Raw genomic sequence first — 21,605 nt, 5'->3', positions numbered from 1 at the left:
GAGGAATTTAAGTTTTAAAATGCTATTCTTACAAAACTCTTATTGCCTCTCTGAATTGTACATTTCCTACCAATAATTCTAGCAGGAAGTTGTCCTGCTAAATACAATATTTTTTCCAAGACTGGCTTGTAAATCCAAACTATAATGAGACCCACTGAGAGATTTGCTGTTTCCCTGGGAAATTAAGGGGCTAAGCATGTCCAGCTTTACCAGTACGCACAGAAAAGTGCAAGGGACACTAGCCAAAATCTGCTTTGCAGAGAGGGACATCCAGCTTGTTTTAAAGAACTGTGCTCCACTACTAAGGAGCAGCAATTCCTGCAAAGGGAAGGGAACCCATCTATGGTGTCCTGGATCCCGGTTCAATGACAGAACGTGTGTTTGGGTATGCAAAGACAGAATTTGGCCTTCCACTATCATCACATGAAAAACTACTTTAATATGATACACGTGGTGATGCAAAACCCAGTCTGGCGTGTGACTCGTGTTTAATTTTCCTACTATAGCTCAGCAAACCTCTATCCACGAGGCTCCACGTGACTTTTTTCATTAAACTGTACAGCATGTACCAAGCCCCCTGTCTTTAAGGTGACATTTCATATCCCTGTGGAGGAGGGACAGTTGTCAGGGCTGTGATTAAAATAGATCCTTGTTTGTTGGCATGACTTTTATTTGGCTCCCAGGAGATTTGTCAGCGAGCCCTGCTACCTCTCCCAAAATAAGATATGCCTCAGGAGGATGTGCTCATAATGTCCCGATGGATACTATCAGCTCCCAAACTGCCCTTGCTTGCACCCATCCTCGTTGGGCTGGTGATCTCCGAGCACCTCTCCATCACGCAGGCATGAGGACACCCGGGCTGCACGCAGGTGTCTGGGATATGTTGGCAGAGCCCTTCCACCCAGTAAGGAGCAAACCTGAAGATCTCCTGGTACCACATAAGGCAAAGCATAGTGGTTTTGTGGGAGAGCCAAGCGCTACAATTCAAGGTCCTAAGGCTGCATTTGCTTGTGCTTATGCAGTTCAATAACTTTTGGGAGACCGCAAGGACTAGTAAGAAACCTTGGGGGTTGATGTCCCATAGCACGTCCATCACTTCGTGCAGCCCCGGCAGTGAACACAGCTTCAGCTAAAAATAGGGCTGAGCCGGTGTGGCTGAGCCCACGTAAGCAGCTCTAATGCAACACCTGCTAATCGCTGGCTCCCGGGCAAGACAGGCATGCAAAGCTGTCCTGCCAGGGTGAGTTTCCAGGGAGAAAGCTGGAACAGAAACCATTTTCTGATGTTACTCTCTCAAACGGAGCAAAAGAGAAAAAAGGAGGAGCAGCTGTGGCCGTGCATCAGGTTAGACAGAGAGACCTTGAAAGATGCTCATGTGCTGGTAGAGGCAAGGCAGAAAAGATGGGAGCTTTGCAGGGGAAAATGAGACAATAAAATCATTTTGTGACTTTCACCATCTTCTTGAAAAAGCCCTGTAAAAAACTCCAGCAGCAATTAGCTCAACGAGAGCTGGCAAAACAGCCTAAATCCCCTAAAAGCAACAACCCAGGATGCAACCACTGGTGTCCCATGCCATGGAGTGGCTTGTCCCTGGACAGTAAGCTTAAAACAGACATCATTGCCACTTTTCTCCAGACATGCCTTTTCACTGAGTCTTACTCTGACTTTGGTAGCCTCCTGATAGGGATGTGATACCTACCGTGACTCAGACCTCATCAGCTCCAAGTGTCTCAGATCTCCTTTTTTTTATCTCGTCATGTATCCCAGCTGGTTCAACAACTTCCTTGGAAAAGGAACAAGCTATAAAAATACCTTCTCCCTTATAACTATACGTCTTCCACCTGTTGTCCCCTCCTCTAAATCCTCAAAAGTCAGGCCTGGTATTTTTGGCCAGGTGCTGGCAGACAAGACCCGTGACTCAGTGGCACTTCTCCTCTGAAGGTGAGAGCTGATGAGGGCTGGATGAATGCCAGAGCTGGAAACCAAGGCCAGCTCAGATCTGTCTGATCCACCTTTCCCAGATGGCCACGGATGACCACGTCTGCCCATCACCTGGCAGCCCTGCAGAGTGAAAGACCAGATGAAATAAATACAAAGCAGCTTAAATGTTGCTTTAGAAATACATTAGGTGGTTAGGATGAGCAGGTTTTCTGCTCTCTGGAACCAGGAAAGTCCCTGGTTTGTCTTCATGTCCAGCTCAATATCAAGTGGGGCTATTACAGAAAAAGCAAAAGCTACTTTTTTAATGGTGTTTTTTTTTTTTGTGACAACAGCTCCTAGGTTGACTCAGTTCATCTTGTCAAAGGGATTTTGATAAGTTCAAGGTTTCATTCTTGGTATCGGTAGGGCAATGTGTGCACACTGTGAATGCATAACCTGCTCCCAGGCTCTGGCTTCTGCCGTTGCGTGTGCCGGAGGACTGGAAAACTCCAGGAGATTAAATATTAACACTTACTGCAGCACATCCACTTTGTTCTAGATCCAATGCAAGCTCTTTCTCCCAGGAATGCGGAGGTTATAGTAAGCTGAATGACGTGAGAGCTCAGTTATTATGCACAGTACTGGTAGTGAATAAAACCTTCAGTTAAGTTGATGCCATACTCCCATTTTGGGTAGGGTGAATAGCTACACAAATAACATAACAACATCTAATCTATCCTTCCAGCTCTGATTTAACTGTGAGATCGATGTGTATGCTTCTTTTAATTACAGTTCTTCTTTTCTGTCTGCGCTGTGACTGCTTGGGGAAAGTCGTTATGTGTCTTTGAATGAAACCCTCCAGGGAGACAGACCCAAACCATTCCTTTTTCCCCAGTTGGCGTGATTTGTCTTACGGCACTTATAATGTGCTTCACCAAAGCATCACTTGCAGTTTCACGTACAGCAAAGAAAATCTTGGATCACCTGTGAAACAGTCACTTCTTCAAGGAAGCAAATTTAGGATCAAGTCATAAAAAGCAGAGGAGAAAGAAACACTTGAAAAGGGAGGGTTGCACTGACAGCACGCAGCGCTGAGAGATACTAGATGCAATCATAGTTCAGGCCTTTCCATCTCCTTTATATTTCTCTGCCCTGCTGAAAATTGATGACCGCTTCAAGAGCTCAAATTTAGTGGCAATTATACAGCTACACAGGGAGGATGTCAAAATAGTTATCGAGAAAGAACAGACAGAATACGATTGTGCAAATTCACCTCCCAGCCCCATCATATCTTCTGTGGCACAGCTAGGCAGGGGTGGGTATGCTGTGGATTGATGATTTGCTTCCCCCTCCCTCCCCTTTCACATAAATGTAATAAATCTCTGAAAAACCTGTGCTCATGTACAAAAGCTAACACATATGTGCTCACCCCAGCAAGTCTGGAAGGGAAACAGTAGTTTGGCCAAACAATTCATCTTTATAATATTGATTCTGTCAAAGTGGCATAAATGGAAGAAAAGCCTTTAAGTCTAAGTACCAAAGTGCTGCCTCCATCTGATATAATGAACAGGCGTTTTCGGGAAGCGTGGTACCCTGGGAGCTGCCTGCTTTCCAGACTTCTGGCAGGTCAGCTCATGGGCTCCGATGAAACTGTTTAAATGACAGTGGCCTGAAAAATATCACAACCTTTTGCTTTTGCAACCCGAATTGCACAGCAGTGTATGAATCAGGAGAAATGGGGAAGCATGTCCCAGTCACTCCAAGTTGCTCAGGTATTCAAGGACACGAGCTGCCTTAGAACGGCGCTGGTAAGAAATCGCGTGGGAGCAGCACAGATGGCCCAATGTGAGTTTCTCCAGCTTGGACTCTTGCCTCTCCTTGCATTGACTTTTTACTGTAGATGGGGGTTCAGCTGGATTTCCAAGCAAGCCACAGCTCCAGGGGTTGCTGCAGTACACACCATGTGTTCCCACCTTGGAGAAGGAGGAAGCTCGCCTTCGGCACCGCTGCACACCCGGATGAAGTTGGCCATTAGATACAGCTGACTGACTGTTGAAACTATGCCCAGGAATGGAAGAAATTACTGTGCTCTACCCCTCCAGACCCTCGTCTTGACCTGTGCTGGATCCTTGCTACATCCAGAGAGAGATTCCGCTGCAGCAAGGTCTGGGTGGGGACAGGGACAAGAGCCTTCTCCAGGACGGAGAGGCCCTACAGACCCCACATGCTCCTGACTGAACTGAAAGATTTGGCTCAGTATTGATGAGAGGAACATGCTCTTTCAAGGGATTTTTGGCATATTTTGTAAGCCCTGCTCCACCTCTGCACTCAGGGTCGTTTCCAAGCTCAGGCTCTCCTGCTGTCGCTGCCTCAGTCTTGATTTTTGACCTGCATGATTTCTTCCTAAGCCTTTCCTCCAGCCTCAGTTGGTGGCTTTTACCCAGATTTCTTCATGGCAGTGGTGATCAGAGTCGCCCGAGCAACATTTTTCCCTCTATCTCTGACCCCATGATGTGACTCCAGTGGGGCAAGACAACCCACGCCCCTGTCATCCATGCTGGCTGCCATCTGTACTCTGCCTTTTTTCCCTGTCAATCTCGTTTGCCTCGCCAATGCCAAAGCAAACACAGCAGAGGAACCTCACGGCGCAGACACTTCTCCTGCCACGTGCTCTCACAGCTGTCTCCTTGCAGCCTTTGCTGGAGCTTGGTGGCCCACCAGCTTCCTTGAAAGACGCGCTGGGCGTGACGGTGCTGCAGCTCGTCTCACGCCTGCCTGAGCAGTGGGTCGGGTCATAAGATGGATACCATCCACCCGACATCTCCACATGTTGACCTCTTCTCCCGTCCTACTTCCACCTCCCACCGGCACCTTCTGTCCCATCTCCTTGCCTGCCTTCTCCTTACTGCAGGGCTAATCCATCCTTCCTTCTTCATTCCCCTAAATTCTCTCGTTTCTGCCTGTACTCCCCTTCTCCCACACTCGGTCGCTTTTGTGATGATCCCTCAGACCAGCCTGGCTGTGTTCCTGCTCCTCTTCTTTCCACTTAATCAGCTCCTCCTAAGTTGAGGTGACCTCCTTGTCCTCCCAGCTAGGTTGTCTTTCTACCCAAGTCACGTTTCCTTTTTGTGCCCTCTCTCTTTGGGGTTCAGCCACTGGTTTTGTGAGCTTCAGGCTACTGGCTCCTTTGACTCATCTGATCGCTGTCTTCTGCCTCTTGAGATTTCTACTGCTAGTCACCATTCCTGACTGTCTCCCTTCACTTCGCTTTCTAAAATAGGTTAACTTGTGCTAGAGTCAAAAACATGTCTTCTGTTGGGAGAAAAAAACAGACATCTGTTTTTGTTATTAAGCACACCAAAAAAAAAATTTTTTTCTAAAGCCATTCTAAAACAGAAAAAAAAATAACAGATCTTTTGTCTGAAGTGAACAGAAGATGATGGCCCACAACACAAAAAGAAAAGGAAGGGTGCTAAAACTGAAAATGAGGGATCACGTTACAAATAAGTTGTCTGGACAGTACAGTGTCTACCTGCTGGACAGGCAAAAAGCGTCTTGAGATGAAGCGCAGGAACTAAAAACTTGTCATGATGAAAAATACCTGGTGCTATCAATAGCATATAATGGACTGAAAATAAGAGTGAGAAGCAGCATTGATTTTGCACCTGGCCCTGCTTTTATCAAAGTCCATAACCAAACCCCAGTCAAAATCAATAACAAAGTGGTTGGGAAACCACAAGACAACTTTGATCAGGTTGTGTCTCTGTGGCTTTGATCAGGTTGTTCAAACTGCGTTTCTTGACCTTTTTCCATTCAATCTTCTTAGAAAAACTATCCAGGAGACCCTTTGTGTCGTGATACCCTAATGTTTACATTTCCAGAGAAAAAAAAAAAAAAAAAGCCAAGGCAAACTTTGAGCAATCATTTATTACTTCTTTTACCTTTACAGCTCTTCTGTTTGTCCAACTGTGTGCATGAGGGTATATGAGGATAGATGGCTCTTCCCAACCTTTCCCTGCTGCCTCTGCAGCCCAGCAGCACTGCCCACGTCACGGGCAGAGGAGCACCACGCAGGAACACTGTGAGTCAGGTGACAGCTTATTTGCTCAACTTATCACCCCCATTGCCAAGAGAAATCTTACCCCTGGGCAGGTGTGGGCATATCACATCACCTCTTTTGTGGACTTATCAGGAACCAGATGGCTCAGGACAAGAAGAAAGACTACAATGTTTGCAATAAGAGTCCGGAACATGGCAGCCCTTCTCTCACTGATGAAGTATTTGGGGATTTTATGATTGGTATGTTTGATGAAGATATATAGTAAGGTAAACGTCGCAGGCAATATTTCGGTCATATTTTTTTTCCACAGAATTCAAGAAGTTTTTCTAAGATTATCTGTGTTGATGAATGTGTCAATGAAGTATGTTGCTTGGGTGCTTCAAAAGGGACAAATGTCAGCTCCCAGAGTTTCGGCAGTGTCATTGGTGGCTTGTAGCAAGGCAGGCTGGGATTTGGAAGAAGAGCTGCAGTAACCCTTCAGCCATGGGGTGCCTCTGTCCTCCCTACAGCCGATCTGGGAAGGCAATTACCTTGTGTACACCATACACTGTCCAGCTCCCTGCATTCATGGAACGCATTGTCAGCAATTTCCATGCCAAAAGCCAAGATAAAAGGTTACTCCCTACTCATTGCATGACCAAGGTCGTTATCCAGATTAAAAGACCTGGTTGAAACACCAAGGACTTTCAGTGCAGGTTACTCTGAGCCACGTCTCAAAGCAGCTAGCTTGTAGCTTTGGAGAGATCCTTCACCAGATATTTTTTGGTCAGGTCTTTCCTTCTGTTGACTTCTCCAGTCTGGAAGGGAAAACCATCGGTGCTGAAGAGCGTCAACATCAGCCAAACCCTGTATTGTGTTTTAGAATAACAGCCTCATTCAGTTAATAGCAGTAGGGGTGGGAGGCCTGACAGTGAATTGTAGAAGTGTAGAACTGTAAATGTAGAAACTCTGAGCCACCTTTTTTTTCCCCATTCACCAAAGATAAATTAAATTTCTGGGGATTTCTTCCACCATCAAAGGTTTCTCTGTGAACCAAAATGAAGCATTTCAGTTCTGTGCTTGGGTGAAAAGGAAAAGAAAGGAAAGGTTAGTTTCACGTTACGACAGAACTTTTTGGGTTGTGTCTATCAAGTAGCTCAGAGCTTCACAAAGAGCTATTGCTTCTGCTGTCCTCTTCACCTGTAAGCTCAGGAGAATGCCCAGACTCCTGCATATTTTGGGACACAAAGGGAGCTTCTCCTAATCTCACCTTGTAGAAATAATCATACAGCAGCAGAAACTGATACTCTCAGTACCCATTTACTATAATCTCCATGAGGAGTTAAATAGACTTACACCACCCTTTTACTCTCTGGATCAAAAGACCCAGAACTAGGATGAAAACTTTCTACACCAAAATAACCACTCTTTGTGAAGTTACTGTTCGGCCAAGAAGCATCATTTCTCTAGATGACTTCCCTGCCTGCACCTGGCAGGCACCCTGAGACAGCAAGGCAGTGGGAATAAGGGAGGACAAGGTAAATGGCTCTTCTGTTTTCTCCTGCACCTACATTGCACCTGCTCCAGTTAGAGATCCACAGGAGACTGGGAAAGATTTGATCTTTTTCACTCCAAATGAAAGAGGAGCACCGTTTCTACCATAAATCAAAAAGTAAACATTCACCATTAAAAAAAAAATTAAAAAATAGAGTATGAAGCATCAAGAGGCAGATCTTTATGTCCAGCATTGCAGGGTTGTGCCTTCTTCTGTGGCTTCCCTCCAAGTCCTCCTCAAGCCCATGCAGCTGTCCTGTGGAGACACCTCGTTGTTCAAGTGGCACCTTTGGTTTGGGTGCTGGTTGCTGGTGTCAGGGAAAGAGCACCTCTTCATTGCACTACAATCTGTGCAAAATATTTTAACTGCTAGTGTGCCAGCTGGAAGGTGAAGCATGAAGTCAAATTTGGAGGTGGGAGCTAAAGGAGACAGGTCTAATCCATAATTTCCATCAAATACCCACTCTTCTTCTAATGACTTTTTTAGCACCTAGTGCCCATTTCAGACAAAACCCGAAATGTTGCATGAGAAACTTAGTCTCTCAGATTATTCATCACTTTTAGATCAAACCAATTGGCCAGTAGATTGGGCTAAATGGTGTTTTCCATTTACTTGGTACTCATCAGCCTGCATCTGGATACTGCATTCAGTTTTGGGCTCCCAGTACAACAACAATGTCAACAAACTGGAGAGAGATCGGAAGAGACCACTGAGATGGTGTATGAGGAGAGTCTGAGGGGCTGAGGCTTGTTCAGCACAGAGATGAGGAGGCTTCAGGGGAACCCAAGCCAGGCTCTTCACAGTCATGCACAGCAGATGAGAGATAACAGACATGAATTGAAAGAGGGGAGTTTCTCCCTAGGTATTAGAGGAAAAAAATTACAATGAGGTTAAGTAAGTACCAGAGCAGGTTGCCCAGAAAGGCTGTCCAGTGTCCATCCTTGGTTTCAAGACTTGACAGGATAAAGCCCTGAGCAATCTGGTCTGATCTCACTGTCAGCCTTGCTCTGGGCAGGGGTTAGACAAGGGACCTCCCAAGGTCCCTTCCAACGTGGGTGATTCTACAGCAACATGACATACGGGCCCAGTGCTGGATAAGAAGGCCATGAATCCATTATTTTCAAATTCCTGAGGTTTTAAAACACACGTCTATGAGAAATGGGCAATTCGGCCAGAGAGAATCAAAACCAGACAAGGACATGGGCTCTACCCTGATGGAAACTTGAAAATGAAGTTAAAAAACACCTGTCTACTAGTCATTGAGGGGAAAATGTTATTTTTGCTTTCTTTTCCCCTTGCTGCATGTGTTTAAAACTCTTGCCCAGCTTGAAGTTAGCCCAATGCTCAATTTGTCCTTCTGGAAGAACAACCTTTGTTATTCTTCCTGCAAAACACGTTCTCTTTCTTCAAGGGTTTACAGGAGGCATTAGTCCCTCCAGCACCAGTGATGTATGTGCATGTCTGTAGATACTTTTTCTCTCCTGGAGCTGTGCCTGACGTGTTTGAGATAAAGGGTGGCCTCTAACACAGAAAGGTCCTGCTCCTAAAAGAGGACTCTCGCTCTCCTGAGATGGTAGCAGGAACAGGAGCCATGTTCTGCCAAAATGTCCTGTCTCTGTAAAATACCTGATAGCAGTGGCACAAGTGTTTGTTGCTGACTGGCCATCGGCAGAGGTATGATACGATCAGGATGATGACCTGTGAAGGACTCACTGTTATCATGCTGAGTATGAAGAAAAGGTTGGAATGACGTACAGGAAAGAAAACCTGATTATTTTTTATACTGGAGAGAGGTGACACGCTATTCATTTCTGGTGTGTTTGTCAGACTGGCCTCTTACTGGAAAGCCCATCTGTCCAAGCTCTCCTTGTTGCTTTCTTTAGCGTGAGAGAGACTAATCATCTGGGACCATGCATTGTTTTTATGAGATGTCTCTGCTCCCTGCATAAAACCTCTTTAACAACAAAGCTTTCACAGGCATTTTTCTTATGGGCATAACATTGCATGATCAAGTTAGGTGCAGTGTGAGTCTCCTTACCGTCTTCACAGAGGACAGACAGGTCCAAGGCAAATCTCAAATGTTTGATGAACCCTGCCTGAATCAACTAGAAGCACAGCCTGTGATCATCCAAGGCATTAAGGGACCATCATGCTCATAAACTAACCTTGTTGATGGAAACCAGAGTAGTCCACTCACACATCTGCAGTTAATCTGTTGTACACATGAACTCTTGTGAGACCCCATCTGAAGAACTGCATTCAGCTCAGGGGCTCCCAACATAAGAAGGACATGGAGCTGTTGGAGCACATCCAGAGGAGGGCACAAAGATGATCCGAGGGCTGGAGCACCTCTCCTATGCAGTCAGGCTGAGAGAGTTGGGGTTGTTCAGCCTAGAGAAGAGAAGGCTCCAGAGAGACCTTCTAGCAGCTTCCAGTACCTCTCTCTGCATGACTTTCCCTCTCTCTGCATGACCTCAAGGTTTATCTGTTCCTGTTATTTCTTCCTGGAAGACTTACATTTGCATTTTTATTAAACCAAGTTATTTATTTGGAAAAAACAAGGATTTTTTTTTTCGGTGAAGACCTGTGTGCCTAAGAGAGTCTGTTTTTCCTGACTGCATCAATGAGTATAATAAAAGATGTCATCCCTCCCTTCAGATTTCATTTTGCCTACAGACTTAGATACTGCCTGGACACCCGGACATTCAAAGAGAAAAAATAGCAACTATTTTTGTCACTGTTTACTTTGGTTCTTAAGCGTGTTTATAATGCATAAATAATTAAACTGAGTGCTCCTACAGGAAAATCCAGAAATGACCTCCTCACCAAGGTGACCAGGTGGCATCACAGCAAGAAAGGCTCAGAGAAGGCAAAAGCAGGGCACAACGAGGACTAGCTTCCTTCTCATGCTGTGAAACAACTTGTGCCTTTTCTGCTCAATGAAAACAATCTCCAGCAGTGAAGGAGAAAGGACAAGAACCTTGTCTGCATCTTGGGCCTCACCACCCTCCCATGTTACTCTTGTTTTTTGCCACTTTTTCTCATAGTGAGCATGACAACAGGACAGGTCACCGTGTGCAGTGCAAAGACCAGGTGGCAACACACCCGTGTCACTGTACCACCTCTGTGGAGAGGGAAGGTGTCTCACCATGGCTGGACCACAGGGTTCCCCACTCCGATGCTGCCCAATCTCAGCACGTGTGTACTCTCCCATTCTCCTCTGGGTTTGTTCCTAGAAGCTCTTCAAGCAAATTGGCTTTTTGACCTTCACCATTAGCACGATGCTTTTGTGGTAGAGGTACAATCAGTGTGAGGACCTGGAGGTCAACAGCATGATGCAGCTAAAACCCGTAGATTTCAAGCCTTTATAAATTACATCCAACCTGACAGTGTCCTCTCCACTCAGAGCAACTTCCAGTATTCCTAGCTTAGTTAAATAAATCATCAAAGTGCTTGCATGACTGCATATCTCCATGCATATTCAAATGGAGTGACATGTGCACCACATCAGTGCAGACACACATCTGGAAACCACGAGTCTCCTTCTACACCTCCCATGTCCTGCAGATCTTTACGGCCCCTTGCAGCCCTGCGAAGTTGCCACAAGTTTCCAGCAAGCTAAGAAACCTCCACAGGATTAGCAGAGGACATGATTTCTTCTGATCTACTGCTCATCAGCTGAAAGAAGGGAAACTGAAGAGGGATGGAGGAACAAAAAGAGGGGTGCAGGTCGTTCTGCTGAGCCCACCTCCCCACACGAGAAAGTGGCACCTATGAAAGCAGAGGAAATGTGGAAAAACCTGGATCCAGGCATGTCGGCCAAACTGACACCTCGTTCAAGTGGCAAAACACTCAAAATGACCCCAAAGCAAAGAGTGAGGAGTGACTCCACCCAAGTGAGTCCTGGGACGGCAGCAAGGATCTGGGGGGAAACTTGGTCTTTGTTGACTCAAACAACTTTGCTGCCGTACGACGCAGAAGACCTGAGCTCCAGACCCACACATGTGGTAAGCAACGTAGAAACAGAGCCAGGAGCATGTGTGGGATGACTGAAAGACAAACAGACAGACGGCACCCTGCTATTAAAGAAAACAATGCTCTGAAAGCGAGACCTTGGGAATCTGATGGAGAGCAAAAGGATGGGAGCTGGGGAGGGAGAAGCAAGCCTTGAACAAGCCATCCTGATGTGCTGCTTTCCCAAGGGGCTGCAAATCAAAGAGGATTTCTTCTCAGCAGAAGGAGGTCCAGCAGACAGCCAGCTCCTCACTGCAAAACCAATAACGGCACACCAGGAAAGCATTCCCTTCCCAGGGGGAGAGGCAAAGGCAACCCCAGCGAGTGATACTTTGTGCAAAATTTTCTATTTTCCCAAGCAGAGAAGCTGAACATGAGCAAAATGTGGGGGCTTCTACCACTATTTGCAGGTCAATAGGGGTTTCTCATTCATTACAAGATGCTACAGACTAGAAAATAGGGGAAACATTGCGTGCTGCAGCTGTGGTGAAGACGTTCATTCAGACAGCCACGAACCTGCTCCATCAAACAGGACCCACGATGACGATCTTGCTGAGATGCTGCCGAAACTCATTTGATGCACAGATGCACACACATACATACATACATGTCTGCTCATGTGCTTACACATCTGATTCTCACCAGATCTGAGCAGCGTGGCTGGTAGGCAGCCCCGGGAGCCAGAGTGGGAGGAAGAAATGAGCAGGTGATTAATTATTCAGCAATTGGTGTACACCCAAAACTCTCCCAGCGCTGACGGCTGAGCCTGAGCAGCCCTGGAGAGTTTTGGTCTCTGCCCCACACCTCCGCCAGAGGCGGCCGGCTCCGTTGACAGGTTGGCCATCGCGGTTTCACGGTCTGTGTTTCAGTGCAAACCCGCCTTAATTGACCAAGGAGTGGGAAGCTCCAACGCAAGCAGAAAACAGATGAAAAGAGGAGGGATAAGATCTGAAGTGGCAAAGCTTAGTCCACCAGCCTGGTCTGGGTACCAGCCATGGCTGCGAGAGCCCAATGACAGCAAGGGGCAGCCCCTGAGCATCATCCTACTCAAACGTCTGGCCCATCTCAGGCTTGCTAACAAACACATTAAGCAGGCTAAGAAGAGCATTTTGGCTTTTAATATTTTATTAGCAGCTTATTTTATTATTTTGTATGTGTAATATATTATTTTATATTTTATTAGGGCGTGCTCTGCTCTGTCAGATGATACTAGTCACGGCAGGGCTTTGCCGAGGACTTCAGTTGCCTTCCCCTGCTCTGAGCAGACAGATTGGCAAGGCAAGGGCAGGAGTGGCGAAACACCCTCAGGTATCACCCAGGCCCGCCATCCTGTGTTTTGTACCTTCTACCTCCATTTAACCCTCACCTTTTCTGCCCAGTATGATGCTGGTCCTCAGGAGATATATAATGTGGTCCATTTATTCACAGATCAGCTATCAAAACCTACCAAAACTTTTATGAATCAGTGTCCCCACAGTCATGGCAACAGGATGGCCTAAATTCTGCTGCCATTTGGCTTCAGTGAAGGGCTCGTGTACCTGGGAGACAGTGAAACAGATTTCCTTCTTTTACCCCACCGTGGGAAAGGGGGATATAAAAAAGGGAAGAAAGGATGGCATTTTGTAAACCTCTCCTTGTCAGTGGAAAGACAGCAGAGGCAGACATCAGTTCCGCTCTGCAGAAGGACAATGTCCTCTTCATGACACAGCAGACAACTGCAGGAGAGCTGGGAAGGTATCCCCATAGGCTGCACTGGACAGAGATGGAGAAACAGAAATAGAAACCAACATGCTATGATTACACGTTTGAGCGAACAATTGGCTGCTGACAAGCAAGATGACAAAGTCTTGCTGTATTTTTGTAGTAGAGAGCTCATGCAAAGATTCAGAAATATTGCCACGAGCTCTTTCTCCTTCAGGAAACTTGCGATAAGCGGACAGAATAAGATCCTAATCTTTTTTTTTTATTATTTTAAATATCCACATTTGATTTATTTTAAGTATCCGCATAAATTTCAGATGGATTCTGCATGGATGTCAGATATAGAATTTAAATTGGAATAAATACAGGATGTACATGTGACAAGAACCTTCCTAGAGAAACTGTAAGCGGCTGAGTTAGAAAGCCCAAAACTTTCAGGTGCTCCACTATGCCCTTAAACAGCAGTGCTTGGCCACCGCTCCCTCCCACCAGCCAGGGCGGGTGATTCCCATTAACACCAGTCCAACCCTGCAGCAGGGACTGGGATGGCACAGGGGAGGTGCTGCCCGGGGTTTGGCTGTGGGGAGTTGGTTTGCAGCAGCTGAGACCAAATGGTTCCTCAAATTTTACTGTTACCAGCCTGATCGCTAAAGAGAAACTTAATTTATCCCACGTCCAGCTTTGCAGCGATGCAGCTAGACAAGAGCATGGCTTATTTGGAGCCTGTACGAATTATTTCTCTGTTTATGCAATGTGCAGAAGAAGCGCTTGGCACTTGCCAAGAAAGCTGACCTTACATCCTGTGGCTTTGCAGAAAGAAATGGGAATGGCTGGTAACCCTCCGGCCAGCTCCCTGCCATCCTCCAGGTATTTCCATTTCATGCTGTCAACTAAAGAGATGTTACCAAACAGTGCTTGGGTTTCTTGCAATAAGGTATTTCACAAGGAGAAGCATTGATAGTTTTTAAGTTTTCTCCTTAAAAACAACCCAAAAAGTAGCATGGCCATCCTTATCTGTATTTAGCTTCTCTGATTAGGAGAGGAGAAGTTAATAGGTCAAAATTTCTTGGGTTTGTGGTTTGCTTGTTGATTAAGAAGTGGTTGAGCTTTCCTGCTCCGCTTGCCTCTCATAGCAGTGTCACCTGGTGCACGGCCACCTTGTCTTCTCAAAGTGCTTAGGAGGAAACTCTGGCCGTGCCCTTAAGAGCATCCTCCAGCCAGCACTTTCAACTCATTTTGGCAACATCATCAGGGTTACCCGGCTGCTGTTGGCCAGGATGTCTCCTGCAGAGCCAGCAGTAGAACTCAGACCCTGAATTTATAGGTTGATCTCAAGTGCTATTCCTACATGGCAATGGAAGAGAGGGTCACCGGGAGGGGTAACACCAAGTGTCTAACACAAAACTTGTCTGGAGTTTATTCTCCTTTCCAAGGAGAAGCTACCTTTCATGTAGATGTGTCCTCTGTTGGATGGAGGCAAGCGACCATTCTGGTGGGGACGAGGGCTAGACGATACCTCCTCTCTCCTGTCCAAGAGTTGCCTGGTAGCCCAGCCTTTTAAGTGTAGAATTGGAAAATTTGTCTGTTTTCTCTTGGTCAAGTATTTAAATTCTCCAAGCTCACAGGTTGAGGGGAAAAAAATCCTCCCAGTGTGATTCCCTCTCTACTAGCTCCATCTGGAGGCTTCAAAAAAACTTGCGTTGTAAAATTATTCCTCTTTTTATTTATTTATTTATTTATCTATTTATTTAGGATTTAAGGCTATCTTGGTATCGAAAAATCACTAATGCTGAAGAGCATCTAGGAAGTGGCAGTTGTGGGTGCAGAAAGCAATCTCTGCTGCTGTCTAACCCACTAAGCAGAGCCAGAACCACTGTTTACCATTCAGCTCAAAGATCCATGTAAAAAATACTTTCCTTGACAGTATCCTGGGATAAATACCAGCATTGCAGACTATTCTTATAGTAAAATCTCATCAGGGATACATGCACTGCTCTTTTGCACAGGAGGAGTTACGTAGGACAATCCTGGTGTGCACACTTGACAGCTCAAGGTGAAGAAAGCCTTTCCAAAGCTTTTTTTTCCACAAGTCTAATAGTAACTAGGTGCGGAGGGAAGGGGGTATGTCAAAACGGAGGAGAAGATATGAAGCCTCTCAAGGTCTCCCTTTCTCCAAGGTTTTCCTGCTTAGGAACAACCTGCACAAAGACTCAGCCCTTGAAGTTGTGCTTCCCACTCTTTGCTCCCACTCTGCCATTGCTGGTGAGACGGCCATCCTAGGAAGCTTCTCCACCAACAGACGTCCCGGGTAAAGCTACCTTGGAACTAGCAATGTCATTTACAGGCTTAAGATGCATCATGACTGTTGGCCAGTGACGGTCCAGGGAGAGCGATACAGAGAGAGAATTAGGGAGGGACCTCCTGATAAAGAATAACAAATTTTAATTAGATAATTATCCCAAAAGCTGGATGCGACTACCCAGCCAGAGCAGCACCAGAGTGATATTTAACGTACTCAGGGTGCTCCAAAGTCAGATGTTGTCTTGCCTGATGTCCGTGCAGTGTGAAGGCAGGACATTGCCAAGTCTATTTTTGACTCCTCCAACTGATAACAAGCTCACGCTGGAAGCTCTTGTCAAATCAAGCTGCTGCTCTTGAACTCTTGAGTCTGCAAACAGCTGGGCAGTGACATGTCTGTTAGTTTAAACTATTTTAGGAAACAATCTGCCCTTTTTCAGTCATGAAATGCATGAAAGGCCCGATGGCAAAATTTAGATGCGGCAAAATCCCATCTTGAAATCATCCAAACCTGCCTTCCTTGTCTTTCCCTACAATGTTGCAATTATGGTGCGTAACCAGGAATGGCACCTCTCTCCCTGGCTACCTGGCCCTTGTTCCAAGGCTATCTGCGAGCCATTCCCTGCTGATCTCCTGCCCCTCCTCGTGGGACTCAGGCTTTCGGCTTGACAGTGAAGCTGGTTGGTGGTTGGGTCATGCTGGAGCCATCACTTCTTTGTACAGCTGCTAAGAGGTTACCAGCCCAAAGACATGCTCCCCTCCTGGGACCTTCACCTCCAGTGCACAGGATTCACCGAAACAGGTGCATATCTGTGAGATGAGCACCTTCCAATGGATGAAGCAGAAACTTGGCAGACTCTCACCTTTCGCTTCCAACTGAGCTGTCTTCACTGGTTTTAAGCCCCAGTAGACCTCTGTATTTTCACTCATCTAGTGTGTGCTGCCCTTCTCCATCTTCCATCTGGCTGGGAACCATGGACACTCCTAATACACATCCTCATGTCCCTGTGGGGATACGTGCACAACACAGCCGTGCCCATCATGGATTATGCTTACTTTGGAGTCAATTTCCCTTTTAATAGCAGAAAGAAATGTTAACATTGCCTTTTAGGAAGGTTTTTGGGTTTTTTTAAGGAAAACACAGAGATCCTTCGAGGGGTTAATTATCTCTGATGACCTCTTCGCTGAGGAATAAACCTCAGCCCTCACTGTCTTCCTGGCTCTTCACCTTTCTGGACTCCCTCTTGAGTTTAGCTTCAGGGAGCTCTTCTAGGAAGAACTTGCCTTCAAGAAAGTGGTTTTTTTTTCCCCAGAACTGGAGGTCTGCGTAGGAATTAGCACCACGGGCCCACGTTTGTGGCGCTGAGGAAGTGGCATGTCCTCTGTTTAAAACCCTGCCAAACAGCAAGCTTACCTCTGGGTCTTGTGTTCGAGCCCGCTGGCGTAAGTGTCTCACACTGTGCTCTCCTCAGTCAAGCATCCTCACACATAAAAAGCACATCTGTTGTCAGCTCAGCGCGCAGAAAAGATGTAGCTAAAAATAATTATTACACTTCCCTTCAAACAGAAATTCCAAATGTTGTCTTTTTTCCCCTCTTAGCTCAAAGGTATGGTCAGAGCTTCCTGTTGCCACCTTCTCACGCTGCACAGCAGCATTTACTGTGGCACTAAAATCTTGTGGCTTGCTGGTTTGCCCAAAAACCATCCACAGCCGTTGCTGCGTTCGTTTTCTTATAAAACCAATTTTCAGCCAGACTATTAGGTCTCTGCCAGTGGGCTTTCAGCAGGGGTTCAAATTGCTCCTGAAATAACTCCCACACTAGTTTATTAGTGGCTTCCTAAGTCTTCCTTCTCAAGCTTTGACAGTATTCTGTTCCCACTGTCTTAGGAAATAATCATATAACTTTTTTTTTTTACTAGGAAAACATCGGTCAAAGTGTATTGCTGGTGTCATTTTAAAATGACTCAAACTGCCTGTGTTTGTTGAGAAATACTTGTGAATGAGAAAGCAAAACTGAATATTTGAATATAATCAGTGAAAATTTCACAACGGAGGGCTATGCTGGATCTCCAGAAAGCACAACTCTGTGGCTTTACGAATGCTGATTTGGTTTAAAAGACGGAACCCAAAGTTTAGCAAACCGACATTTATATTTTCTCAGCATTTGACTTAGCTTTGGTATTTTGCCTTTGCACGCGTACGTGTGCACTGCTGCTGCTGAGCACCCCGGCACTAAAGGCTGCACCTCTCTGCCTCTGCTGGGTTGGAATTACCCGCTCCGGGACTGCTGGTAACAAATGAAAGCTCATTTTCAGCCCAAGTAGTATTAGTTGCCTGCTACGATAAAATCTTGCAGGGTTGATGTGTGTATGTAGCTCAATGGTAGTTGTGAAGGCTGGTAAGGCGAGCCTGAAATCGGGGCTTTTGGCCACAGAGAGAAACGGGAGTCGTTACGATGTGAAGTCAACACGACTGGGAAGTCCTGAGCGGGCACAGATTTGCTCATGCAGTGTATTTCATTGGAGTCAACAGACGCTCAGAGCCTCCAATATGAGCCAGTTTGAGTTGAGCTTTTAATGCATTTAAGCAACAAATCACTCCCAGGTGTATGATGACTGTGTTTTTTGAGGAAAAGCAGGCAAAGGTCTCTGTGCAAACCCTTTGTCATTTGGCCACTTGATGATCGTGGTCAGCAGACTTGGAAAATGAAAGCATCTGCGCAATTAAATTTTTAGTAATAAATTAATATACACAAGAAAAGATTTTGTAAAACTAAAACAATGGGCTTATTTCTGGCTAAGCTGAAGACTGCATCTCTATCTAAAATTATTTACCTAAAGTTACAGGATTTTATTTTAAGGAGCTGACTGCTTAGACTCTGTTCTGATACAATGCCATTTGTCACGCTCCTCTGCAAAGCTGCCACTTAAAAAGTTGTTGGAATGCTTTTTAAAAAAAAACACTTGATATTTGAACACAAAATATCAGCATTTTCAGTGGCAAACAGTTATACTTAAATAAGTTCTTCTTTCACTTAAACTGAGTTGTAGTTATCGTCTAGGATTTAGTATTTGGAATTCAAAATGTGTCTATAAACGTAAAAAAGTCCCCAAACCACAGGAAACGGAGGGGAAAAAAAAAAAAAGAAAAAAAATAAAGCATTCTAATGAACTCTTCCAGGACAACTTTCCTGTGTTTTGTGCTTTAAAAGCACACTGCATCCGTTTTACTTGCAAAAGAAGCTCTCTTGCCTTCCCTAGTGCAAAGTGCCATCCAAATCCTATTAATTTGATATGACAGGATGCCTTATAAAAACACCCAGGGCGCAAAGCTCTGTGGTGAGCATCCGTAGGAGCTCAAGTTCCCAGCTTCACTTGCAGCCACTGTAAAAAAAAAAACAGGAATAGCTGCAGTAGGAGAACACCACCACAAGACAAATCTGAAATCAGTTTTTTGCTCATTTGGGGAAAAGCTTTACTTTTTTTCTCTCATAAGAATTCTTGCTGGGAATGGAAAGCTGTCATGAAAGCACGAAGAGACGGGCTTAGAGGCCTGCCTTGCACAGCTTTCACTAGCACGAAGGGAGGATTTGGGATCCCTGTATTCCAGGCGCTCCGTGACACAGCACGCCGGTCACACTGAGCAGCTTCCAGCCTTCCCTGGGAGCCTGTCTGCCACACACAGACTCAGCCAGCAGCTCTAATGCTCTCAGCTGCTCCATCTACAAAACTTCAAGAAGTGGATCTTACAATTCAAATTGTAATTTCCACCAGGATTTGTTTCTCAACAAATGCTTGTACGTGCTCGTTCGGGAGCTGCTGTTTGAAGTCCTAACTTTTATTCTTTCAAGGAAGTAATCAGCGAATAAAAAGTGGATGTATTCCTTCCTGCAAAGAAAGCATGTACTGGAAATACGCTCATCGTTAGTCAAAGAATAACTTGATGTTTTAAGCTGTTTGAAAGATGCGGTTTGTGTGAATATATTCAGTGCCTTTCAATCACATAGGTCAGAAGCCATTCAGTGTGAACGCCAGCTCAACATGGGCCTATATCTGGTTGCCCAGGCCCAAGGATGGAGCTTCCACAACCTCTCTGGTTGCTTCAGTATTTGATCACTCAAATTCGATAAATCAGTTTCTGGTGTTCCAACTTGTGTCTGTCACCTCTTGACCTTCCTCTGTGCGCCCCTCAGCCTGGCTCTGCTTTCTCTGCACACTCCCATTAGGTAGTCATTGACAAGATCTCCTCTGAGCATTTCCTTCTCCAGGATGAAGAAACAGCTCTCTCAGCCTCATCTAGTACATCATGTCCTTCGATCCACAAACACTCAGAAAAAAAAAAATAAATCACAGAACAGGAACAATTCAGTGAAGAGTAAAAAGTACTTCATACCATATGTTTGGAGTAACGATGTGCAAGTTTCCTTTTGTCCAAAAAAACCCTGTAATGGTCTGAAAGGCAGAAGTAAAAGTGGATGGCTACTCTTTTCACTTTCATGTGCATGTTTTCATATGCCACCTACTAAGAGAAGAGCAAAGTGCCCTGCAGAACCAAGCGCAGACTGCACAAAGTTACACAAGCCACATCAAAGATAGCTAACTGCAGCAGGAGAGACTCTCCCAGAAACGGGAAGAGAAAAACTGGATAAAGCAGAACAGAGGACAAAGCAGTTCAGAAACACGGACACAAAGAATATCCACCACTTGCTAGTTTGAGAGTCTGTAAGTAGTGGCGCAGTAGTTCAGTAGCAGCCAATGAGCATGTGAGAGATATCCTGTTGAAATGTTTCACAGGAGTGTGGAGGAAGTACAAACAGTGCTTAAAACTCAAAATACGGGAGGAATCAAATTTAGATTCAAGTGTTAACTTGAGCAGGTAAACATCATAAGATAGTCTCTCAAGTGCTGCAGTTAATTATACAATTGTTCTGATACACCAAGTGTTACAAGCACCCCTTTACAAGGAGCTGACTCCTGGAAAACGCTGCTTTGAAACAAACATCAAAAACCCCTGAAGAGCCAGATCTTCCAGATTTATTTTTTTTTAAAGCTTCTTCCCTACGTGGTGATGTTTCTGTAGGAATGGCACAAGCCATACTGCACAGCAGCAGGATTTATCATCTCTTATTTACGGTTTTCAGGCACAGATGTGTACTCTCCTTTCCTCAGCCTGTAGCCTTTTTGAACTGAGGAACAGTGTGCACCGTAGCTATCGCCCATAGCATTTGCTGTAAAACACATGGTCTGAAAATAAGCTGTAGCATGGTAATCACTAGAATAAATTTCTTTGGTCCCCAGGTTCATGCTGAAATGAGATTTTACTGACTTTGTATAGAACACCAGAAGGCAGCCATCAACCTGGCAGCTTTCCTTACCTCTCTAATTCCTGGGGGAAATCCCAAACTCTTGTGAAAAGACATATGTAATTTTCTTCTTATCATTTCTTCAAGCATAAGCTCCAAGCGGTTTAGAGGAATGAGAAAAACAGTGAAAAAATAGTGTATATACTTTATGTCTATTCCTGAAACTGCAAGGATGCATAAGTTCTTGCAACAGCTGCTTCATAAACATTCGAGACATTCACTTACTGTGCCCTGTCTCCAGCTGGCCTGTTACAGCAGACATTCCCGTTTTCCGAAATGCTTGTTTTCCCTTTCAATTATTTATGTAGAGTAAATCTTTGCTGTGTTACTGTCACTGTCCTTAATAACTACAGTAATGTTCTGAGAGCAGACTTATTTTGAAGGATAAGCTTATTGATGTTTGCTGATTTATGTTCTAGTTGATAAATCCTCAAATAAACCATTCAATTTGCTTGGAATTCAGCTTTTTAAGCTTTTTTTTTGGTCGAAACAGTTCTACTTCAATTGTCATTTAATAATGACAACAAACTTAAAAAAGTGAGATGACTCCAGATATGATGGACCCAAGATTTACTTTAGTACAAGGCAGAAACACTTAATTGGAACAGGACAGACCAAAACTTAGAAAAATCCCATTATTGTGAGAATCTGCGCTCTGCAAGCAAGGTGAGAAGTATTTAAGGTGCTTAAAAAAACCAAACAGAACAGGTAGCAT

Source organism: Tauraco erythrolophus, chromosome 2 (genome assembly GCF_009769465.1).
Source record: "Tauraco erythrolophus isolate bTauEry1 chromosome 2, bTauEry1.pri, whole genome shotgun sequence".
Taxonomy (NCBI): domain Eukaryota; kingdom Metazoa; phylum Chordata; class Aves; order Musophagiformes; family Musophagidae; genus Tauraco; species Tauraco erythrolophus.
This window is presented reverse-complemented; position numbering follows the sequence as displayed.